Raw genomic sequence first — 22148 nt, 5'->3', positions numbered from 1 at the left:
TCCAGGCATGTGGAGAGTATTCCATCACACTCCTGACTTGTGACTTGCAGATGGTGGACAGGCATTGGGGAGACAGGTGGTGAGTTACTTGCCATGGAATTCCCAGCCTCTGACTTGCTCTTGTCACAGTATTTATATGGCTGGTTCAGTTCAGTTTCTGGTCAATGGTAATCCCCAGGATGTTGATAGTGGGGGATTCAGCGATGGCACTGCCATTGAACATCAAGGGGAGATAGTTAGATTCTCTCATGTTTGAGATGGTCATTGCTTGGCACTTGTGTGGCACAAATGTTACTTATCAGCCCAAGCCTGGATGTTGTCCAAGTCTTGCTGCATCTGGACACGGGCTGCTTCAGTATCTGAGGAGTCACGAATGGTGCTGAACATTGTGCAATCATCAGTGAACATTCCCACTTCTGACCTTATGATGGAGGGAAATTCATTGATGAAGCAGCTGAAGATGGTTGGGCCTAGAACACTACTCTGAGGAACTCCTGAGGTGATGTCCTGTGACTGAGTGATTGATCTCCAACAACCACAACCATGTTCCTTTGTGCTCTGTATGACTCCAATCAGTGGAGAAATTTCCCCGCTTCCCACTGCCAACAGTTTTGCTGGGGCTCCTTGATGCTATACTTGGTCAAATGCTATCTTGATGTCAATGGCAGTCACTCTCACCTCACCTCTGGAGTGCAGCTCTTTTGCCTACGTTTGGACCAAGGCTGTCATGAGGTCAGGAACTGAGCGGCCCTGGCAGAACCCAAACTGAGCAGGTTATTGCTGAACAAGTGCCGCTTGATAGCACTGTCGACACCTCTCATCACTTTGCTGATGATTGAGAGTAGGCTGATAGGGAGGTAATTGGCCAGGTTGTATTTATCCTGCTTTTTGTGGACAGGACAATACCTGGACAATTTTCCACATTGCCAAGTAGATGCTGGAGCATATGTCTGGAGCATATGTCTTCGGTATTGTTGGAGCTGTACCCATCCAGGCATGTGGAGAGTATTCCATCACACACCTGACTTGTGACTTGTAGATGGTGGACAGGCATTGGGGAATGTTGTCAGGTCCCATAGGTTTTGCAGTATCCAGTGCCTTCAGCTGTTTCTTGATATCACATGGAGTGAATTGGATTGATTGAAGACTGGCAATTGTGATGTTGGGGCCCTCAGGAGGAAGCTGAAATGGATCATCCACACGGCACTTCTGGCTGAAAGTGGATGCAAATGCTTCAGCCTTATCCTTTGTATTGATGTGCTGAGCTCCCCCATTGAGGATGGGGATATATGTGGAGCCTCCTCCTCTTGTTAGTTGCTTAATTGTTCACCATCATTCACGATTGGATGTGGCAGCATTGCAAAGCTTTGATCTGATGCTTTGGTTGTGGGATCGCTTAGTTCTGTCTATCGCAAACTGCTTCTGCTGTTTAGCAATCATGTAGTCCTGTTTTGTAGCTTCACCTGCCTGTTACCTCATTTTCAGGTATGCCTAGTGCTGTTCCTGGCATGTCCTTCTGCACCCTTCATTAAATCAGGATTGGTCCCCTGACTTGATGGTAATGGTAGAGTGGGGGATATTCTAGGCCATAAATTTAGATTGTGGTTGAGTACAATTCTGCAGCTGAAGATGACCCACAACACTTCATGGATGCCCAATTTTGAGTTGCTAGATCTTTTTAAAATCTAACGCATTTAGTACACTCAGACCAGGTAAGGATGGAAGATTTCCTTCCCTAAAGGACATTAGTGAACAAGATGCGTTTTTACAACAATCAACAATGATTTCTTGGTCGTCGTTAGACTAGCTTTTAATTCCAGATTTATTAATGGAATTCAAATTTCACCATCTGCTGTGGTAGGATTCAAACCCATGTCCCCAAAGCATTAGTCTAGTCCAGTGGCAATACCACCACCTCCCCTGTTCTCTGAGTCTGAATCGTATGACAAGTGGAAGAATGAAGTGGATGTATGGACACATAGGTTACAAGGTATCGCCTTGGCATTTACAATTCCTACCAAAAGTAAAATCAGAAGTAAAGTATTTGTGACTGGATGCTCTTCAGATGGCTACTGATGAAGATTTTGTTACGACCAGGTTAGAAAGGTGTCTTTTACTGTCTTCACCTGGTCTTATTGTGACAGGGTTTAATTTTTAAACACACTGTGTTTTGAGCTCCCCATTGGTGAATCCTTAGTCATAGAGAGATACAGCACTGAAACAGGCCCTTCAGCCCACCGAGTGCCAACCATCCATTTAAACTAAATCCTACATTAATCCCATATTCGCTAGCACCTACCTACACTAGGGGCAAATTACAATGGCCAATTTACCCATCAACCTGCAAGTTTTTGGCTGTGGGAGGAAACCACAGCACCCGGCGGAAACCCACGTGGTCACAGGGCAAACGTGCAAACTCTGCACAGGCAGTACCCAGAACCGAACCCGGGTCACTGGTGCTGTGAGGCTGCGGTGCTAACCACTGCACTACCCCTAATGTTCACCACTTTTCAATTATAAGGTAAAGAAATTAGCACAAACAGGCCTTCTTAGATTTAAAAAAGAAAAGTGAAATTTATTAAAACTTAAACATAAAGTCTAATTCAGTTAATGCCTACAGATACACACCGCACCCCAAGCTAGCATGCATTTGCGATACACACATGCAAATAGAGACAGAAAAGAGCAGAAGGAAAATAGTGGAGAGGTTTGAGGCAATCTCTGAAGAGGGTTTTTTTTTTACTGTGCTTCAAGCTCACTGTAGGGTCCTTGATTGTAGATAGTCTTGTTTTTTGTTGGGGCCCAGTATTCTTCTTAAACCTTGTTCACTGTAGGATACTTTTCTCTCTTGGGGTTCATAAGTCTTCAATGGCTTCTGAAGCTGGTGAGAGAGAGATGAGAGCAGATAGGAGAGAGGTTTTTTCAGTCCAGGAGCAAAACAGCTTTCTCAGTTTTAAAACTCTGTGGCAAGTTCAAATTCAAAAAACTCCAACCACCAGTTAGTCACGTGACTAAACAGGTCTGACCAGGTCATCTGTGTATTGGGGAGCAGGGACTGGCTCCTTTGTTTCAACACTGTCTGCTAGAATGCAAAAAGATTTCTCCGGCAAGGGGTCTGGCAATTCCTTGTGATAGGCCCTCTTTTCTTCCCAGCAGCAATTTTAAGTTTTAATGTTAATGTGGTGAAATAATGTGTGCCTCATTCTTGGCAGGTGTGGGCCTGCATGACAGTTTGCATTGTCTGTTAGATGAGATTTACAAGAAAGATGATCTGTTAAATGCGTATGAGACATGGGCAGACTTTTATAGATTTTGGAAAACAAATCAATGGATATATTTATCATGGACTTTAGACTGTATAGAAGATTGAGGAAATTCAATCTGGAGATCCCTGGCTCAGTGCTAGCATTAAATTGCTAGATTGTGCATGGGGGTCGCATATGGACAGGCTTCTTGTTCTAACTGGGGTTTGGTTCTCAGGAAAAGATTCCCTGTTGGATCAGATGTCTGCTGCCTGAAAAAAAAATTCTGGGGAAACAGTCATTTCCTGCAATCTTGGTAGAACAAATGGTAGAACAAATTCTGCAGTGACACAAAAAATGGAAGACTCAATGATTGCCAGAGTTTGAAATGGTCCAGATACTGTTACACAGGCAGCAGTACAATGGAAAAGTTAAAGAGAGGAAGAATGACAATGAAAACACATTTAGCAGGTCTGCCTATTACAGAAGAAGACAGAATTGGAACAGCAATAATAGGCAAATGAATCCCAGGAATGCCCAAGGAACAGTTAATAGGTGCTTCAGATGTGACTCAAAATTCATTATCCAAAGCAAAGAGGCAGGATCCTCAAAATGACACAAGACACAAAGAATTCTGAGGAAGAACAGGAAGCTATTGACGAATCTGAACAGATTGTACTAGTCACAAGGAGTTTTAGTCCTGTGATGAATGTGTTAGTTGCAGATTCATTCAACTGTGTTGAGTTGGATAGTACTTGCAAGTTGACACTATGTGGAGCAGATTGGTTAAAACGTTATCTGGATTCACTCAGTAGTGAGGATCGATGCAAGTTCAAGGAGGATAAAATTACTGCTTTCATTAGGTTTGGTGATGACAGCACAGTGAAGTCACTAAAGAGAGTTGTAATTTCATGTAAAATTGCTGCAGTAAGCCACTTTATCAGTACGGAGGAGGGCATAAAATTCAGTGGGAGGTGGGGGGGGTGCCGTTCCCATCCTCTATCCTCCCTCACTGCCGTTTTACCTGCAGCAGAGGAGGTTGAAAACAACCCGAATGCCCCATGCCAATCGAGGCCCTTAAGTGGCCAGTTAATTGTCACTTAAGGGCCTCCTCCCACCGCCGCTGGTATTTTACCAGCAGTGGCCAGGCACTTCATCACTTGGGAAAGCCACCCAGTTAAACCTGGCGGCCTCCTAGTGGGCTGGAGGGGGCCCTCCTGATCAGGCATCCTGTGTCCCATGGAGGTTCCCCCACAGCACAAGCTGTCCCTGCTGAAGTACCTCTCCTGCCTTCCTAATTGGCCCCCAAACCCCTCACCGGTGCACAGCCGATTGTCCATGGCGAGGCCCGAAACCCCACTCATCTTTCGGTGCCGGTGTCCATGGTCATCTTCAGACTGCTCCCGGTGGCGCTGCTGGGACCAAGGAGCTGCTAGCCTTCTGATTGGCCGGCAGCTCCTGGAGGCGGAACATCCTGCCTCAGAGGAGCAGAAGTCCCACCTGGGGCCAATTAAGGGCCTGTGCCATGCAAAATTGCTGCACGGTTTCATGCCTAGCGGAGGCGGGCTTGCCCCGATTTTTCAGCCAGTGGGCGGGGCCTCCGGCCGATGTTGCTAGTTAAAGTGTTAGAGAAGTATTAATGGCATCAGGTGATAAGAATCAGAGAGCAAAAAAAAGCAAATTGCCTTAAAGTTACATAGTCAATTTGTTCTCCCTTCTTGTCAAAGATTAAAAACCCTGCTAAAGGATGCAGGTGTTATTGGTAAAGAGTATACAAAGATAATTGGAGAGATTAGTGAAAAGTGCGAAATCTATAGAAAGTATTAGAAGGCCCTGTCGTGTCCTACTGTAAGCCTTCCATTGGCATATGACTTGAATGAGGTAGTAGCCGTGGATCTAACAGTATGGGACAAAGACAGAAATATTTTAATTCTGCATTTTATAGACTTGGCAACCAGATTTCATCTTTCTACAATAATGCATAGCAAGGACAAAAGGGTGATTATATATAAAATCATGGAGAAATGGATAGGGACTGGACTTGGGACACCAGCTAAGTTTCTGACTGATAATGGAGGGGAATTTGCCATTGATGAGATCAGAGGCATATGTGAAAACATGAACATTATGGTCATGAATACTTCAGCTGAAAGTCCTTTCAGCAATAGGCTCTATGAAAGATATCATGTAGTGATCGATGAAATGCTGCATAAAATCTTAGGTGACCAACCAAACTGCAAGTTGACTACCATTCTGCCGTGGGTAGTTCATGCAAAGGATTCGCTTCAGATGGTTGGAGGTTATCGTCCCTATCAATTGGTATCTGGACAAAATCCCAAATTGCCTTCTGTGCTGTGCAACAATCCTCCTGCTCTAGACAGTACTACAGTTCGTTGCATTTTTTTCTGCACATTTGAATGTTTTACATACAGGCAGCTGGGCTTTAATCAAGACTGAGGTCTCGAATAAAATTTAGAGAGCTCTGAGGCATTGTATAAGGCCATCTCAGACAAATTTAATTCAGGAGATTTGATGTATTATAAAAGAGAGGGTCATAGGGAATGGAAATGCCCTGGTAAATTAATAATTTGTGATAGTAAGAGTAGTTATCAAACATAGAAATCAAACTGTTAAGGTTCATTCCTCATGATTAATCAGGATTGATTACAAAATCTCAGAATCTGAGCAGCTGATAGAAGGAAAAGAGGCACCTTGAACCTCATATGCTCATGTGTTTTGTGATGAAGGTCCTGAGGAGCAGAAAATGGTAGAGCAAGGGTTGGATGGTGGTAATATGAGCAATCACGACGTGCAGGACAGAGCTATCACATCCAAAGGCCAATTGCACCGAGCAGGTACTCGCGTGACGTATATTCCAGAGGGGCCTAATGTGTGGAAGGATGCAACAACTGTGGAGTGTGCAGGAAAGTCTACTGATAAGTTTAAATATTGGTTGAATATTCAGGATGATGGCTAAGAAGCAGGTCCATGGACTGAAAGAATGGGGTGAAAGAGTGGAGAGTAAGAAAGCACAGTGCAAGTTCTGATAGTAGGTCTAGAAGTGACTCTTGCCTCAAGAGAAAGAGCCACCGATAGTACAAGAGAGAGATCTTACACCAATAGTCCCAAAAGACATCAAAGTGCTAGTAGAGGCCATGGTTTGAACAGATTAGACAATGAAGGCTGAAGAACAGTCTTGCAATAGAACTAGAAGCAGAAGTCCTCATGACCATGAAGTTTTGGATGCTGCCAATAAACTTGAGGAAAAAATAATAAAAGATGCAAAACAAAAGGAGTTTGAGAGTTGGAGAGAGTTTGGTGTGTATTCTGAGGTACCAGATAAGGGACAGTCAGCCTTGTCACATAGATGGATTTGTACTGAAAAAGTTCTTGCAGATGGAACTTATGAGGCTAAAGCGAGGCTAGTTGCAAGGGATTTTGAAAAGCGACTGGGTGATACAGATGTGAGAGTGGACTCCCACAGCTGGTAAAGTAATCTTGAAAATCACTTTAGCTTTTTAGCCACATTTTCCTGTGAGTGTAGATCAAACAACATAAAAGCCACCTTTCTGCAGGGCAATACTTTTCAGAGAAATTTCTCTGAAATTGCCTAAACAGGCAGCAGATGCAGAAGTAAAACTATGGAAACTAAACAAATGTGTCTACAGCCTTAATGATGCTTTCAGGGTGTGGTATTTCTTGGTGAGATCTGTTTTACTGAAAATTGGTTGCATTCAACTAAAAGCAGATCCTGCAATGTTTTATTGGTATCATAAAGGGAAACTTTCAGGCATCTTCATTTTTTAAAATTTATTATTTTTATTTAGAGATACAGCACTGAAACAGGCCCTTCGGCCCACCGAGTCTGTGCCAACCAACAACCACCCATTTATACTAATCCTACATTAATCTCATATTCCCTACCATATCCCCACCATTCTCCTACCACCTACCTACACTAGGGGCAATTTACAATGACTAATTTACCTATCAACCTGCAAGTCTTTGGCTGTGGGAGGAAACCAGAGTACCCGGCGAAAACCCACACGGTCACAGGGAGAACTTGCAAACTCCACACGGGCAGTACCCAGAACTGAACCTGGGTCACTAGAGCTGCGAGGCTGCGGTGCTAACCACTGCGCCGCCCCAATGATGCACACAGATGATTTCTTATGGAGTAGCACTGCAGAATGTGAGCAACGAGTTATTAATAAGATCTGAGTAAAACTTAAGATTGGGAGACAGGCCTGTGGGGCTTTTAAATATATCGGTTTAGATATTAAACAGAGTAGGTCTGAAATAACTTTAAACCAACAATCCTACAACTGACTGCTCAAGACAAAGCCCCCAATCAAAATATATGTTTCTGATTACGGTGGAAGAAACGCAATGTCAATTTAGTCCCGTCCCTCCACAGATTGCCTAACATATCATGTTAAACTTTCCAAATTAAGGAAAACCACAGCCAAATTGATTCATCTATTAAACCCCGAATGAGGCAAACCAAACCAGGTGTCTTTAGATCAACAAATTAACTCTTTATTAGAAAAACTAAACTCTTAAACATTACTAAGATATAAACAACATTCCTGTTGAAGTGGAATCTTCCAATGAGGAACAGTCCAAGGTTGCTTAAGGTCCTTGCAGCTGTCCGATGGGAATAAAAAAGGTTCTTCTACAGTATTCAGTAGTCTAGTTCAGCAGTTGAAGAGATGCTCTTCCTCTTTTCCAGCGGTGAACACAGCAATTACAGTTCAGTCATTAAAGTAATTGGTTATTTTCTTTTAAGAAATTAATCTGACTTGACTTTTCAGAATTCTGACAGTGTAATAAATAGGGTTTAAACAGACAGAGGGAGAGCTCTCTTATTTCCTTCAGTAAATGCTGGCAGACAGTCTGTGTCTCTGAGTCTGTCAAAAGCCAGTTTTCAGCTAGTTTCAAAAATTAATCGCAACATTGTATATTGTGTTCTCGGTCTCCGAATGGCTGTTTCCGGGACAACCAAGATGCACTTTCCTTGCTAACTTCTGAGGCTTGCTTGTTCTTAAAGCAGTACGGATCCTGCGCTGTCTTAAAGACACACTGCATATTTCTCCCCCCCCCCCCCCCCCCCCCCCAAAAAAGGAACATAACAGATAGTACTGCAGAATGTGAGCAATATGTTATTAATAATATCTGAGTAAAATTTAAGATTGGGAGTCAGGCTTGTGGGGCTTTTAAATATATTGATTTAGATATTAAACAGAGTAGGTCTGAAACAACTTTAAACCAACAATCCTATTTACAGAGTGCTACTCTCAACCTGGTTAATTGTGCCAGGTCATCACAGAAAGATGATCATATATTTAAAGAGACAGAACAATTGCAAAGATTGATTAGTCAATTAAACTGGCTGTGCACTCAGACTAGACCTGATGCTGGTTTTGTTGTGTTGGAGTTAAGCACTACGATGAAACACCAGAAGTTGAGAAAGTTTGAAGGAAAAATAAAACATTAAAAAAATTAACTCTGGAGAAACGTGAACTTAAGTTCCCATCCTTAGGTGACCCAAAGAATATGAAACTAGTCATTTTTAGTGGTGCTTCACATGCTAATCTTGCTGATGGGTATTTGAGTACAGCTGGTTTCATAATATTTTTGATGGGTGAAAGTAGGAAATGTTGTCTATAGTTTGGAAAGATAAGAAAATAAAAAGGGTTGTTAAAAGTACTTTAGCTGTGGAAACACTGGCTCTTGTGAAGGCAGTGGAAATGAGGTTCTATTTGTCAAATATTTTAGGTTAGATTCTTTACAAGGGGCATACTGAAGATAAGCTGCCCATTGAATGGTATGTAGATAATCATGCCTTGTGGGATAATGTACACTCTACAAAATGTGTTAGTACAGAAAGGCTGCGGATTGACCTTGCTGGATTGAAACAAATGCTGGAGAGAAAGGAAATCTCCAAAATTAAATGGGTACATACAAGCCATCAACTGCCTGATAGTTTTACGAAAAGAAATGTTTGTATAAAGAAATTGTTAGGGGTCCTAGTGGAGGGGCATCTTGCAATGGAATGCTTTGTTCAGAATATGGAATTTATTTTGATTTTTAAAAAAAATGTTTGTTCATATTAAACTCTAAGTTTTTTATTGGAAGAAAAAGAGAATCTGTTAATCATATGCAGGTGGAGGGTGCTAATTACTTGAGTATATACAAGGAGACATTTAAACTGGGTGAAGGTTTGAGTGAGCAGCTGCACATTTTTGTAAAATAAATGCAAGACTGAGTAAAAATTGGCTCCAACAACAAGGCTTCTGGAGTATAACAGAGTCACAAATTTGTAGGATCACAAACTTTGACGTTAGTGTCCGCACCAAGCACTCCCAAATTAGGTTACAAAAGTCACAGGTTCTTTGAACTCCAATATATGCACCACCTTCCCTTTATACTTAACAAATTAAGTAAAATATAAAATATGAAAGTTAACAATGAAAGGACATTATCTGTAAAAAAAATAGTCAAATCAGCAAAAGCACACTGGTCTTGAACTGCTGTTGCAGTACGTGAGAACAATGGTGCACTTTTTCACATAATGCATGCTGCTTACAGCTATTTCTTATCATTTACAACTCCAGGATAAATTATGTCACAATGAACTCAGGAACAATAGTCCAGCAATTTTAAAAATGAGCACACTAATATTTCATGACAGAGTTCCGAGCACTATTCTAAGTCTTGTATTTTAAATGATGTTGTCTTATACAATGTGTTGAATTTTTCCTATATTAATTCAAACGTCAAAATATCTTGCAATTAATATTCTGAATTTATCCACCATGCTGAATAGTTGAATGGCGCAGTTAGTTACAGTGCCAAAATCTAATGTTGTAGCCAGGAAGGGGCCAGGTGCCAGCAATGCACAAGATCTGTGCATTCAGGTGGATAGGCCTCAGCATTGAAACCCCAATTATACAAGAGTAAAAGTTTTATCTGCTTTGGAGGCAGTGCTGCTCGCAAGCAATGACCTCATTACCCTCCCAACCCCTGCCCCCCACCAAATTTGTGTAAGTAATAGATATCCCAGGGCATTGCTGAGTCAGAAAATATGTTATTTTAAAACTAAAGCAGTTTTCATGCAAGGTAGGGGATAACATCAGGACCACTTATTTACCTAGCGGAATAAGTCAAATTATTGTTTTATTAAATGATATTCTAGGATTTTGTTTACTGGTGCTTTAACGTTGAGTGCATTATTATGGGACTCATGTCTCCAAAGGAAGTTTCTCACTATCTTCTCTGCTTTCCTGCTCTGCACTGGGTGGCTTCTCGTCCTACTGCAATGCAAGCTCAGACTGTTGCCATCATGGTTGTGTATTACAGTGTGCAAAAGGGCTTGCAGGTTATCACAGCAGTCCAGCAATCAGTCCTCCAACAGATTACTAGGATTGCTGAGGCACCACCTCAAGGAAGTGGCAGTGGTTCCGTAGAGCACAAACCTGGTATCTTCTCTCAGATGGCAGCATTCATCCTCCCAGAACTGCCACTCTACCAGTACCCTTGATGTTGCCTGTCGGCTAGCCAGTCCAAACCACTGCTATCCTTGCCAAGATAGCACAAATGCAGCCAGGCCTTCTAGGCCTAGAGCTGCTTGAAGTCATATTTCAAGGTCATCCACAGTCTCATCCACTGAAAGTAGGTAGCCTTCCACTAGCCATGCTGCAGCCATTGGGGTAGCACTGAATAGGAGCAGTAGAACAGGCGAAGGTACAGAGAGGACACGCTAAGGGAATGCACAAGGGTGATTGTGCAATTGACCTTTGTATGCAACATGGCATGCCTTGATTTACAATTTTGGTTTGTTATATTTGTTTTATGGTGGATTTTGTTTTTGCATTGTGGCCAAATGGACACTGTGATGGTCAGTAACAAGGCAAGGTGTGGGACTGTTGGTGAATGGAGAATTGGAGTTGCAGTTATGGATACCACATTTAGATGATTTGTTCAGACAGCTGGGCCAGAAAATGGCTTTCTAGATTGCTTCTTTCTTCCTCTTCTCCTTCTCCTTTTTCTCATGCTCCTGTGCCTCCTCCTCCTGTTCCTCATACACCTCATCCTCAGCTGCCTGCGGTATAGCTGGTGGTAAGGTTTGTCCACTCATGATGGCAAGGTTGTGCATCATACAGCAGACCACCATGAATTTTGACACCCACTCTGCCGAGTCCTCCAGAGCTGTTCAAGCAGCGCAAGCATTGTTTCAGCACCCCAACGATCTGCTTATCATATTACTTGTGGCAACAAGACCTTCATTGTATGGATGCGTGCACATGGGTTGCACACAGGAGTCATCAGCTAAGTGGTCAGCGGATAGCCCTTGTCACTCGTTAGACACCCTTTGGTTAGTTGTGGTAGCTCAAATGTAGCTGGTACAGTGGACTATTGCAAAATGAAGGCATCATCCCAGGATATTGGGCATCAACCTGCAAGATTGGCTGCCCATGGTTACACACCGATTGGATGATGAGGGAGTGGAATCCCTTTCAGTTTCAGTATAGGGTAGAGTTGACATATGACACCTGCAAAGCAATGTGCGTGCAATCAATGGCACCCTGCAACATTAGGAAACCTGCAAATCTAGTGAGGATGCATGCTCACTCCACCTTCTTCTTTCTGGGAAGAGAGAATAAAATGTAGTTAGCTCTCGCTGAGTGGATAGCCTCAGTGATCTCCCTCACACAGCACTGGATGCTAAACTGTGAATTGTTGCAAATATCTCCAGCTGCAGCCTGGAAGGAGGCAAACGCATAAAAGCTCATCGCCACAGTCACCTTCATAGACACTGGCAATACGGTCCTTGCCTTGCTCTGAGGTTGCAGTTGTAGTTACTATAGGTGAAAAAATTCAGTGAGCACATCCTTATTGAAGCACAGATGACTCACACATTGTTCCCTGCTAAGATTCAGTTCAGAGAATTGTTCCCTGAGTACCCTGGGTGGATAAGGCCTTATCCTAAGAGCCCTTCCCCCCGCCCCCTTACAGCAGCTGGCCCTGCTCTGCGTGGTCTCTATTCATTCTTCAAGTCATGCTGTGTTCCAAGAAGGCTGACCAGTGCATCCATGACTGAAAACTGGTTTATGCAGAAGCCTTGAAGTCAGCAAGAAGTCCTTTCACACCTAACACAATCACCTCCCTGTAGACTTTCACAACTTGAAACAATCATAGAAAGCACCAAATGCTTGTAGAATTGTAGCAACAGCCGGAAGAAATCTACCAGTAACCAACCTGTAAATAGCTGATCATCTCTTTAAAGGGCACTGGGTCTGGGGTTGGGGTGGGGGTTCATTCCTGCTGCTGAACAGCTGTGCGAGATTAAGAGGGGACATTGGCTGGTGCACTGAACTCCAAAATGGCACTCACGGCATCAACTTAGTGCACCTAACATGAATATACTGGATAACCAGAGGTAATGTTTCAGGTCAGTGACCTGATGACAGATGGAACATTTACTAATTTTCTCTCTCCACAGATGCTGCCAGACATGCTGAGTATTTCCAGCACTTTCTGTTTTTATTTCAAATTTCCAGCATCTGCAGTATTTTGCTTTTATTATACTGGATAACCATTTTGAGAGAATGATGACAAGTAAGAGTTCAGGGCTGATTAGCTAGCAGGATCTCCAGGACATAACTATGTCACCATTAAATCTTCTATGCTGATCAGTTGGCAGTTAGATCCTGAACCCAGAAAAAATGTAAAAGTTAGAATCTTTTTTCATGATGTCATCCACTGTCTTGGCGACATCTGATGTGACCTTTCCTGCCAGCACCAATTAGCAAGAAGAAAGGAATAAAAACAGAAAGTGCTGGAAATACTCAGCAGGTCTGGCAGCATCTGTGGAGAGAAAAAGAGTTTCTGACCTGACAAATTAACTCTGTTTCTCTCTCCACAGATGCTGCTAAACCTGCTGAGTATTTCCAGCACTGTTTTTATTTCAGATTTCCAGTATCCATGGTATTTTGCTTTTATTTTAACTAGAAGAAAGGACTTGAGTTACAAGTACTAAGTCACTGATCTGAGAGAAATTGTGGTCGCAATTGCAGTATTCCTATGTGCACCTATGTTGTTAGAGTTGCCCGTTACCCTTGTTGAATTCAGTAGGGTAATCTAAATAAGTCATTTAAATATGTTCCCTGCATAATTGAACCTTGTGGAAGGAGTATTCTGTAGTTGGGGCAGGTGGGGGTGAGGCAGTGATGTAAGGTACAGAGGAAAGAGGGGGCAAGGAATTGGGGTGTAAGAATCAAATTGATGCAACCACCTAAAGGTGTCTGCATTAGGGTAGGAGACAAAATTCTTCCAGTGTTTAAAAAGCTTAAAATAGTTCGTAATATTTCTTGGTCCTTCAAAAGGTTGTATTGCTGGTGGTTGTTAGGGGTAAGGATTAAAGGCAAATTCAATGTTAAGGCACAAAATGGGAGCCTATTGGCAAGTGAAATAGCCCCTAATCCTCTTTTTGATGGTTGTGTAGTGACTTTCTGGTACGTAAGGTGAATGATGCATCTGACTGGCATTCCAGGATACTCTGCCCAGAGAAGGACAATGTATCATGACTGGCTAGAGGTGCCAGTTAGTCCAAGTGCTGTCTACCACATCTACAAAACCTGGAAACAGATATAGGAGATGGTGCACTTTAAAGAATCCGATCAACAGCGCTATGTGCTAAGTAGATGGCACGTGCAACAAATCGCAGCTTGTCAACATGTTTCATGATTACTCCTTGCCCATAGCAATACTTCATACAACCTTACAACTCTTTATTGCATCTCATGCATATCCATACCTCAGCACAGCACACAGTCAAGATACAATGTATAATAAAAGCATTTATATTTGCAAGTGCATCAGGTTGGACATGCAAGAGCAATCAGTGATTTTTGTCTACTTTGGGAAATGAACCTATGTGGTGACATTGGGCATGCATGTTATGCTGTCCAGTGAGAAAAGTGTTGGCAATGCTGACCAACACATATTTCACTTTTTATGCAAATGTTAGCAGCACATTGCCTGATATTACATAGCTGACCAGGAATCAGCCATAAGAATAACAATTGAGGACAGTACCCTCTCTCTGCTGTCAGGTTGTTGCCAGTTTCCTTGCCACAAATATTTTGCCTTGTTAATCTAATGCAAATTGAGAAGTTGTCCCACATCAATGATAAGTAGTTGTGCTAAATATTCTGGGAGCTGTCTACTTTCAAGAATACAAATATCCTAATCAGAAACAAAGGTGGAGAAAAATCTGCAGCAGATTTAAAAAGAGCAGTGGATAACGAAATGCAAAAATAAAAAAAGTGCAAAAGCAGGAGAGTGGGACTAAAATGATAACTCTTATAGAGAACCAGCACAAGTGTGATATCCAAATGGCGTTTAGTGCTGTAAAATTCTATTGTATGAGGGTCAATAATACCATTAATCAAACATCTTGTCTTTGGGAGGAGTCTAGCCTCTCAGTGGGATCTAGCTGCACCCTTGAGGAGGTGGGTACATCTAATCATACTGGACATACTGGTCTCCAAACTTACTTTGGGTCCTTTTGAAGCTGAAGAAATGGGAACTCCTAGCATGGGCAGTTCCCATCCTTAGCTCCACCCCCTCAGTGTCAGTGGCCTGGTATGAGCTGGGTAAAGGCACTGCCCTAAAACAAGGCTGTTGGAGACTGCAACAGTCTAGGATTTGATGCATCCAGAGCCAGAGTTATGGTGAGAGTCTACTGAAATGGCCAAGTCATTTCTGAGCCCATGTTTTTTAAATGTAGAAATGTCTTAGAAAAATATCTGAGAACCTTTATATACGTCTAGATACTAAATCACTGACATACTAAAATAACTTGGGATGCTTTATTGAAGGCATGGGAAATTCCTTGGAAAATATTAAGTTTATTGATAGTTGTCAAAAAAGTTATGATTAAATTGGAATCACAGCACCTCCACAGAAATGTTATTGGTTCTTATCTAAGCAGCTCTATAATTGCTCTTAATCAGAGCACATTGTTCAGACCAATCAGGCAGAGATGTGTATGTGCAATACACAGGTCATAAACTAAAGGACTTTGTACTCTGATGATCCAGGTTGGCTTAAACTTTGAACAAGATAAAAAAAATCTGTATGCGTGGCAAGAATACCACCCAGATGCAAATATAATTACAAATACGGTTTAAAAGGTTTGTCATCTTAGTTTATATGTGATTTTTTTTTCTTGTTGAAACTATACATATTTTCTCTTAGGTGTGCTTGATGGATAACATACTGCAAAACTGTGTTTACTTCCTCCCCTCTCAATGAAATGATCCTGAACACAGGGTTTGGAACAATACAGAAATGATCCCAATAGTCCTTTCAGTAGTCCTTTTAAATTATCTTATTGACCTTTAAGATACTGCAAGCAAAACCCAGCTTTATTCAAAACCTGAACAGTTTCCTCCCACATGCCAAAGACTTGCGGGTTGATAGGTAAATTGGCCATTGTAAAAATTGCCCCTGGTGTAGGTAGGTGGTAAGAGAATTGAGGGAAGGTGGGATGTGAGAAGGAAAAATGGGATTAATGTAGGATTAGTATAAATGGGTGGTTGATGGTTGGCGCGGACTCAGTGGGCCAAAGGGCCTGTTTCGGTACAGTATCTCTCTATGACTCTATGACAACAGAATAAGATTAGACAACTGGCTTGGATTACAACCATTTTACGTTGCATTTATAGCTTGTTACAGTATTTCTGTCAGTTTGTCAGAACACTCAAACTATTTGATTGTCAGAATGGTCCTATAATGAGTGTAAATCTGTTTAACAGCAGCAATTTTAAATTGGTAGTAGGTAGACATACTTTTCCAGGCTATTGTATCCTATATTCCATGCTATATTGATTCATATACTACTTGCCTGATTTTCAGTAATGACAGATATCAGGTAAGGGGCAGGTGGAATTTTTAGGATGCCAGCCTAATGTTTGTGAGGCAGAACTACTTTTCATGGTTGGGGCTCACAATCAGTCTGTTGGCAAGCTGCTCATGCATTTGTAGTAGTTTACCAATCAGAGGGGCTCGAAAATCCAGAGGCTCAGCTAATCCAGGTACCTATAGACAATCAGAGGTGAAGACTTTGGGGTTGACTTCCGTGGGGTCATTTATAAATCTCTTTTTGCATTTTTTTTTGAGGAACCTGCAGCAATTCCCACTGGTTAAACTATTCAACTAGCACAGCTTATGCGTCTCTTCTAGCTCCAATCCTCTCTGTCACTGGGTTGGCCTGGTAGGAAACCTAATGCCATTTCCAGCTCAGACCCGAGTAAAAATCGCAGTCACAGTACAATAACATTATGTTTTGGGTGGCTGCCCTCACTTAGGAAAGCTGATGAAAATCCGAATCAGTCATCTCCCAGCAGCTCCAGGGCATACAAGTGACTTTGGCAATTTTAATGCCCACCTGCCTGATTGGTGTTAGACGGGTTGGGTTTAAATTACTCCCTAGATATGGTTAACTGCTTTTACTCGAAGACAATTCCAGAAGCTCACTACTCTAATGAGAAAAGTACAAATCGGGAAATGACCTTACCCCCTTAGATCTAACATATCATCTGATGTTTTTATGTCCTAAAGAGAGCTTAAGTAATAATTATCAGTGTTCAGTTTCAGGGGTTATAATGGAGCAAAAATTCGTCATGACCTGTTTTCAGGTGCAGAGGTCATGATGCAGATCAATTCGTGCCTGGGCCTGTTGAGGCAGGCAGCATGCAAACTTCGTGCTGCCTCCTCAGCTAAATGATTTCAGCATGCAGCCTAGCATGGAATGTGCTGCTGACTGGCTGCATGCTCTGGAGGGGGTCCAGCTGCATGTATGGCTTGCATGTGCTACAGTATGTGCATGTCTTAAAGCAGCCTTTTTCCCTGTTAAAGGGGAGATGCTATAAACTGCGGGAGACTTGGATAGAAGCAAAAAACACATCAAAACACAGGAAACGGAACAACAGACAAATAAGAGGGCTCCCAGGGTTCCTGACGGGGTGCTAGAGACATTAGCCCAGGAGGTAGAAAAGGAGGAGTGACATAATGGCTGAATTTAGTGTGTGCAGTGCGGGTCTTGACAGCGGCCCTGGAAGTGGATGCCATCGCCGCATGGGAGAAATGCAGCCAGCTGACCATGATTACGTGGCAGCCAGCGAATTAACAGCTTGGAGGCGTGGGGCCCGTCCAGTGCTGGCATGAGGGTGGATCATGAGGCACCGATCTTGGCATCACCTGATGCAAAAGCAGGTGCTGACACCATTTTTAAAGGCTTGCCAGCCCTGCAGTCAGTCCAACTTTGGACATTCCAAACAGTGCAGCAGCACTCCAGAAAGGGCACTTCCTCCAGAGTGGACCCCTCCAACCTGAAGGCTGACCATTGGGCAGTCCAGGAACCCCAGAGGCTGACCATTGTGCAGTCTTCGCTGCCCTTGGAGTCTACCTCCCCTGGAACCATGCCCTTGTCATTTCCCTTTGCACCAGCACCAATGCCCCTCTTGTATCCCTTGCTGCGAGGCCACCATCAGACTAGGCTCCCACTATTGATGTGAGCCCACCAGCAGACTAAGCTCCCACTCTCGGAGGCCTGCCGTTGCAGGCTGGCAATGGCCTCTGCGCCCTCCTCTTCCACATCAGGTCAACCAGGAACCAAGCAACTACTTCAATATGGCTGACTTCCATCAGTGACACTTAGGCCTCGTCTCGGTGCCAACAGCTTTAACCGGTCAGGGAGCCGAAGGCCCGTGATCATGAAATCCCAAACTCAGCATAATATTGCAGATAATTGCATGCAAATGACTTAAGTATATGCTCAACGAGCTCCATTGCCTTCCCGCCATGTCGCAGCAGCACTGCTGCCTTGGAGCTTTCCCACTGCTGGTAAAATATAGAACCAATGTCACAACGTTGTGGTTCCAGGTGAGCGCATCCTTTCCCAAATTTTGCCCCCCATCCCCCCCACCCCCCTCTCCTCCTTCCATCCTGCTCATGAAAGCCCCATAAAATCCAGCCCCATATTTCCACTGGGAGCCAAGGGGACCTCAAAACACACTCTGAAAAGGGAATGGCAACAGGTAGCCAGGGAGGTCAATTCATAGAGTTTGGCACTGGCAGCAGTGCTGGAAGAAATTCAATGACCTCACAATGGTGGTTAAGATCAGTGAACGAATCTGCCCACTGCACCATCAACCTTTCAGGCTGCTCAATGCACCACAACCCCATCAGTCACCCATCAGCAATCATTACTCTGCCATCTCTAGCAATCAGGACTTGTGCCTAACATTCAGATGCTTCACCTCACCCTCACACACTTGTCAACTGCACCGACCTCTCACTGCTTCCATGTACCTCTCGCTATTCAGCTATGACAGGCACATCACCCAAAAACACAGTAACACACATACTGACATTCTTCCCTCTCTCTTGCAGGACAAGGTGGTCCATGACAGGAGGGACAAGAACAGAGCCAGCGGGGGACAGACACGCCTGCATTAGCTGAGTCCTCTGGAGGGGGAAGTGGTCCGCATCATTGGCATACTATGACTGAGGCTATTGCATTTAGCATCACCGAGGACTTTCAGGGTGACATACATTCCTGGTTTATGCCCCTTCTCAAATCCCATCTCACCCTCATTCTGCTATTGGCATGAAGTGCAAGCTGCAGATGGTGTGACCATGGACCTCTTGCTTTCCATCCCAGCTCCCCTTCCATCATTTCAACCCCCCACTTCTGCATTTCTACTTTCTGATACCAAAGAACGATGGTCTGTTTAACCACTGCCGTCTCATGAGGAAGAGCAACAGTTTACACCTGACCTCTTATGAAGAAACACCGTGACTTAATCCGACACTCACAGCAACCAGCTCAGATACTGGCACTGCATACCTTAGAGGGTGCTATAGAGTTGGAATCTGCATATGGTGAGTCACTGGGCACAAGTGGGCTGCAGCCAGACAAGTGGGAAAGGATTGTTTGTGTGCCAGCAGGGCGAGGTCACAGATGAGCTCTACTGCCGATGATTCAGATGAGGACTTCAATGGAGAAGGTAAAGATGGAGAACACCGAAACACACTGAGATGCTTGGTGCATTGGCAGGCCTGCTAAAGAGCCTCTTGTCACTGTCAAGGAACATTTTGGAGTCAGGCTCCAACTTGGCACAAAGCTTCAGGCAGAGCTTCAAGCCCATCCTTTCAGTGTGGAAGTGGTGACCAACTTCATGAGAATGCTTGTGGACCCATCGCAGATGCAGCACTTGGTGCCCAAGGTCTCACCATCCATTACAGCTTAGGCGGCAGCCACCCAATTTCAGTGCTACAGTGGAAGTTCAAACTGAGGTCATGAGTTCCATGCTTGGTGCCATGTAGGCTGAGACTGCGGCAGATCTCAGTGTTCAAAAGGGCATGCTGGCTCTCACAGCAGTCCCCCAATCTGACCTCCAACAGGTTACAGATTGCTGAGGTGCTGCCCCAGGGTGGTGCTAGTGGCTCCATGCTGAACAAACTTGCTGTCCTCTCTCAGGAGGACAGATTTGTGCACCCAACGCTGCCACTCCATCAGTGCAGTGCCCTTTCTCATGTCTGTCAGCCAGCCATCCCAGACAGCTTCTGCCCATGCTGAGATAGTACAAGCTGAAGCCAGGCCAAAAAGGCCCAGAGCTCGTCAAAGTTGTACTGAAAGGCCATCTGCTGTCTCACCCAGTGCAATTCAGCAGCCTTCCGAACGTCATGCTGCAGGTACTGGGTAGCACTGCATAGGAGCAATAGGATAGAAAAAGGCACCCAGAAGACAGACACGAAGGGAATGCACAAGGGTGAATAATTCTGTACACATTATTGGAAGTGTTGTTGGATAAAGTTGTTATGGAATACTTTTACGTTGGTAGCTTTCATTTCAGAATTTTGGACAAGATGCTGTGATAGGATGTAGCAGATGGACTGAAAGGTGGGGAACTTTGGAGCAACTGTACTGTGGGGATGACACCTTAGGGGATCGGAGTCTCAGTAGCCGCTCATGGGCAGCCCATTCAGAGCAAAGGACTCCTGCATTCCACCTCCTTGCCTCCTCATCCTCCTCTCTAGATGGCCCCTGAATGCCTGATTGCAAGGGCTGCGCCCTCATGATAGTTAAGTTAAAGAGGATGCAGTGGACCACGATGAATTTGGACACACACTCTGGTGAGTATTGGAGGGCTCGCCCCAAGCAGTCCAGGCCACTGAATTGTTTCTTCAGGACGCTGATGGTTTGCTCCATGACGTTCCTGGTTGCTGCATGGCTCTCATTATTAGGTTAGTTGATCCCCTGTGGTTAGGGTCATAGAGAGATAAAGCACTGGAACAGGCCCTTTGGCCCATCGAGTCTGTGCTGACCAACAACCATCCATTTATACTAATCCTACATTAATCCCATATTCTCTACCACATCTCCACCATTCTCCTACCACCTACCTACACTAGGGGCAATTTACAATGGCCAAGTTACTTATCAACCTGCAAGTCTTTAGCTCTGGGAGGAAACCGGAGCACCCGGCAGAAACCCACACGGTCACAGGGAGAACTTGCAAACTCCCCACAGGCAGTACCCAGAATCGACCCCGGGTCGCTGGAGCTGTGAGGCTAACCACTGCGCCACTGTGCCGCCCAGTGAAGGTAGCAGAGTCATTATCCAGATGTACAACAGGCATCCCTTCTTACCCAGCAGCCAGACTCTGGTTCTTCGTGGTGGTGCAAAGATGGCAGTTATGGCTGACTGCTGCATAATGAAGCAGTTGTGGTTGCTGCCAGCATCGTAGGAATTCACCAAGATCATCTTCTGGACATGGTCGGACATCAATTGTATGTTGATAGAGTGGGAGCCGTTGTGGTTACGGAACACCTCCCATTAACATGTGGGGCCCGCAGAGCCATGTGTGAGTAGTCGACTGCATCCTCCAGCAGGCAAATCCACATGCTCTCTCATCCTGCTTCTCTCTGGTCAGGGAGATGATGATGAAGACCCCTATCTTTCTATATAGGGCCTCTGTGACCTCCCTGATGCAGTGACGCAGGAAAAACTGAGAAATATGCTGATGTCACCTACTCACATCTGGAAGGACCAGTTGCGTAGAATTGAGAGCAACTGTGACCTTGACGGCCACTGGCAGTACTGTCCTCATACTCGGAAGCTGCAGGTTGGACCATAGGATATAACCAGTTTGGTAGCCACCTCCTTGTTGAAATGCAGATGCCTCAGACGCTGTTCCTGGCTGAGGTGCAAGTGGGACAAGTTCTCCCTAAAGAGCCTCGATGGGTAGGGCCTTTTATTGAGAGCCCCCTCCTCCTCCCTCTGAGCACTACTTCCTAGTGCTACTGTTGCATCTCCAGGTTATGCTGCAGCCCAATAGTACTGTAACTTTAGCCTCCATTACTGAAGCAGGCTTTCTCCTGACAGGCCAAACAAATCCTTTGACCTCCTTAACAGGATCCAGCATCACTCCCTTGAAAATCCAAAAAGTTAGCAAAACACCTCCAAGAACACAATACCTCCACCAGCTCTGCACCAGCAACATCCCTTGAAAGAATAAAAAAAAGTACCTTACTTGAAAGTGGATAGTTATCCCTTTTATTAACGGTAGTGGGAGTGGGGGGCCCTCATGCTGGTGAATGCACATTTAGCTGTGAGTGATTAGGAGTAGGTATTAACTGGAATTGTGTGGTCCCAAATGGCAGATTGTGTGTCAAATCAGCGTTCGAAACTGTTTGATGTCATAATCCGGCAACTCTGCATCTATCCTGTGCACGCATAACATGCTCGCATTAGTACCCTGTCAGTCAAGGCATGCTGCACAGGCCACACCAGAAGTGGCTGGAGGCATCCTGACCACTGTCTTTTTAGTT

This window comes from Heterodontus francisci, chromosome 3 (genome assembly GCF_036365525.1).
Source record: "Heterodontus francisci isolate sHetFra1 chromosome 3, sHetFra1.hap1, whole genome shotgun sequence".
Classification (NCBI taxonomy): Eukaryota; Metazoa; Chordata; class Chondrichthyes; order Heterodontiformes; family Heterodontidae; genus Heterodontus; species Heterodontus francisci.
The sequence above is the reverse complement of the archived record's forward strand: the minus strand, read 5'-3'. Positions refer to the sequence as shown.